The 3,827-nt window shown below is 56.9% G+C and overlaps 1 long non-coding RNA gene across 1 annotated transcript; it reads right to left on the bottom strand.

Moving 5' to 3' along the window:
* Positions 1-117: 117 nt before the first annotated feature.
* LOC103253911 lies at positions 118-3,059 on the bottom strand. Its single transcript, XR_503918.1, has 4 exons — positions 3,011-3,059; positions 661-739; positions 496-501; positions 118-225 (listed from the first exon to the last, which is right to left on the bottom strand). It is a non-coding gene; the product is annotated as an uncharacterized LOC103253911 (long non-coding RNA).
* Positions 3,060-3,827: the final 768 nt, after the last annotated feature.

The raw sequence follows: 3,827 nt of genomic DNA, 5'->3' as shown, positions 1-3,827 counted from the left end.
CCCTGCCCTGCGCCCTTCCCGAGCCAAGGCCCGGCCCCTCCCCCCACGCTGTCAGGATCCACAGGGCCTTATCCGGTCTCTGTCACACCCCCTCCTCTTCCTAGGGGCCCGCAGGGGCTGGCACCCCCACTGGGATGAAAGGCGCCCACGCACCAGCTCCTCGTTGTTCAACGTGCTGGAGGCCAAGGCCGAGGTGATGCCCGCCTTCCTGGACTGGACCAGGGACTGGGGAGAGCATGACCGGCACCACCACCCACGGGACCATCACCGGGAGAAGAATTCACAGCCACGGATGGAGCCACGACCACGAACAGGAAACAGGTCACCCACGACAGCCGGCGCAGACCCAGCAAGGAATCAGGAAGCGACAGAGGCTCAGGTTAGAAGGGACGCCGGGAGGTGAGCAGCCCCACGCCCCCGATTCACGCCACAGTGGGACCCCAAGGTGGGGCGAGTTGGAGCGGAGACTCAAGGGGCCCGGTCACCATCACTCACCATGGCCTGAAGTGTCCACGCAGCACATCGGGTAGAAATCAGACTCCATTAGTCCCAGAGAATGCCCAGCCCGCAGCCCCAGGTGCTCTGTGGGCAGCTGCACAGGCTGCACACAGCTTGCAGCAGGCCTGCTCTGCCAGGGCAGTGAGGGGCACAGGTGCTCACCAGGTCGCTCACGAGTGGGATGGGCTTCCTCTTGCGGATGTCCGGCATGCTGTCGATGATGATGAGACCACCCCCCGGGCTGCAAGACACACAGGGACGGGAGGGCCTCGCTCCTCACCCAAATACCACGGCGGCCTGGGCAGGACCCCGGTCCCCGCACAAGATACGCTGAGGCCCTAGCCCACTACCACAGACGATGGCCTTCCCCGGAAACAGGGTTGCTGCAACGCGGTCAGTTAAGATGAGGTCACAGGGAGTAGGGCCGGCCGAAACCAAAGAGTGGGGGTCTCATGAGACGAGCAGAGGACACAGAGACACGCAGAGAACAGGCCACAAGACCCCATGGGGAGAGACTGGAGTGACCGACACAAACCAAGGCATGGCCAGAAATGTTGGGCCAACACCAGGCCAGGAAGGGTTCTCCACACAGATTTCCGAGGGGGTGTGCCCTGCCAAGATCTTGATTTTGGACTTCTGGCCTCCAGAACTGTGAGCGGATGCATCTCTTGTTTTAAGCCACCTGTCTGTGCTACTTTGTTACAGCAGCCTAGGAGATAAGGGCGCCAGGAGGCAACTTTCTCATCTGAGAAATGAGAAGATGAAGCAGGAGCCCATGCTGAATGCAAATGTGAGTTAAGCCGGGTGCGGTGGCTCACACCTGTCATCCCAGCACTTTGGGAATTGGAGGCGAGAGGGTTTCCTGAGCCCAGGGTTCCAAGACCAGCCTGGGCGACTTGGCAAGACCTTGTCTCTACAATAAATAAAAACATTAGCTGGGAGTGTGGTGGCACACGCCTGTCGTTCCAGCTACTTGGAAGGCTGAGGCGGAAGGATTGCCAGAGCCCAGCAGGTGGAGGCTGTGGTGGCCATGAGGGTGCCACTGCCCCCAGCCTGGGCGACAGAGCGAGACTCCGACTCAAAAAGATGTGAGTTAAGGCTGATCTCAACCATATACTAAAGCAGGAATGAAACCTTTCTTTATGCTCGAAATTGGATATAGATGTATAGATTCAGAATCTGCTTGAGAAGGAGAGAATTCAACGCTGACAGAACAGAGGGAACTGGAAACTAAGTCTGTATGATGGCTGCTTGGTGGCTGTGTCCCAGCGGGTGAGCTGAAGGAGCAGCGGTGGCACATGCGGCCGTGGCCTGTCCCCATCCCCGTGATGGGGAGGGGCAGCCATTCCGCAGACGCTTCAGGCGTGGCTCCTCTCTGGAAGATTCCCGCTGGCCCAGAGAGGGGCCGGCCGCCATTCCTGCTGGAGCAGAGCTTTCTGCAGGAACCACCTGAGGCCTGAGGCGTCTAACCCGCCTCCCTCGCCGCTTCCCTGCCTGACGAGAGCGCATCCTTGTAAATCATGCGCACAGGAATTCTCACTCTAGGCCCCGCACCCAGGCTGGCCGGCCAGGGCGCCTCATTGGGGAGCCCCAGCCGTTGTCTCCCTGCCTGCTCGCAAAGGGCTCCAGGGAAGGAGGTCACCGTCCTGCTATTTTAAAACATGAGCATGGTTTAAAAATAGCTTGTACCTCCTCTGAGCTCACCACCCAACACCCCTGAACATCTGAAACTTGAGAGGTTGGAGATGACCACATGCTCTGCCAAAGATCAAGCACAACGGTCCTGTTGAAGAGCCAGTGCTGGCAGAAATAACTGGAGAGATTTAAAAATAGAATTAAAGGCTGGGCTCGGTGGCTCAGCCTGTCATTCCGCGCCTTGGGAGGCTGAGGTGAGTGGATCGCCTGAGCCTGCAGGTTCAAGACCCGCCTGGGCAACTTGGCAAGACCTCATCTCTACAATAAATCAAAAAAATCAGCCAGGCGTGGCAGCGCGCCTGTAATTTCGGCTACTTGGAAGGCTGAGGCGAAAGGATCGCCGGAGCCCAGCAGGTCGAGGCTGCGGTGGCCAGGAGCAGCCACTGCACTCCAGTCTGGGTGACAGAGTGAGACTCCAACTCAAAAAAAAAAAAAAATAGAATTAAAGCCAAAAGTTCACTCTAGGGTTGCAGAAGGGTGAGGGTGCAGGGAATCCCTTCTGCTTTATCTTGCAGTTATTTCTAGGGGGAAATGGCCTGGAGTTGTGGCCTTGGAGTGGCTTGAGCAAAGCACTCTCTGGACTCCGCTTCCCTCTCCGGAATATGGGGGTTGCAGACCTCTGGGTCTGTCGTGTGACGTCTTTGAGTCAATTCAGAGGTTCCCAGCTCTGGCGCCCCTGTGTGACTCAGGCCTCAGGAGGTGGCCCCGTTGTTTGGGTGTGTCACTCCGTCTCCACCTGCAGTTGGCTGAGACTCGGAAGCAAACCCACCTTGGATTCTGGGTTCAAAACTTCCTCCCACCCCCACTTCATACTCACCCGCCCTTGAACCACAGGGATTTGGACATCTCTCCTTCTCCTCGGGCCTACAGGACAGATAGACAGGGTCAGTGTGGCTGCCCCTCCCCTCCACGGGTGGAGTCCACACCCACTTCTGACTCCCCTTTGGACTGGGAGTCAAGAGGCCTGGGTCCCATCCTGGCTGTGTGTCCTTAGGGAGAACATGGCTTTCTCTAGGCTTCCATTTGTCCGTGTGTACAACGGGCCGGAAGAGAGAGAAGCTTTTCTGTCACCCACCTCAAGGGACCCTGGTCTCCTTGTCCTCAAACCTGGGGTTTTACATTTTTTCCTTCCTTCCTTCATTTTGTTTTATTTATTTATTTATTTTATGAGACAGGGTCTGGCTTTGTAGGCCCGTCTGGAGCAAAGTGGGGTGATCATAGCTCACTGCAGCCTCAACCTCCTGGGCTCAAGTGACCCTCCTCCTGCCCGAGCCTCCGGAGTAGCCGGAACTGCAGACACCACAATGCCTGGCTGATCTTTTTTTTGTAGAGATGGGGTCTCGCTGTGTTGCCCGGGCCAATCTTGAATTCCTAACCTCAAGCAGTCTTCCAGCCACAGCCTCCCAAAGTGCTGTGATTACCAGAGTGAGCCACCGCACCTGGCCAACCTGGGGATTTGCAAATATATTTCCAACAAGAGCTCAGGCTCACAAGCCTTGGAATTCTCAAGGGCTAACATTTCTCACATTTGAACTCATAAAATTTCGTTACTCCCTAACTCCCTGCAGCCTCTAACTTGTTTACCTGCTCACGTGCCCTGGGGCCTTTGCCCGAATTGTGCCACCAGCTGGTAT

Source organism: Carlito syrichta, unplaced genomic scaffold (assembly GCF_000164805.1).
Source record: "Carlito syrichta isolate Samal-C Ts95f unplaced genomic scaffold, Tarsius_syrichta-2.0.1 Scaffold256729, whole genome shotgun sequence".
Taxonomy (NCBI): domain Eukaryota; kingdom Metazoa; phylum Chordata; class Mammalia; order Primates; family Tarsiidae; genus Carlito; species Carlito syrichta.
The sequence above is the reverse complement of the archived record's forward strand: the minus strand, read 5'-3'. Positions and strand labels throughout refer to the sequence as shown.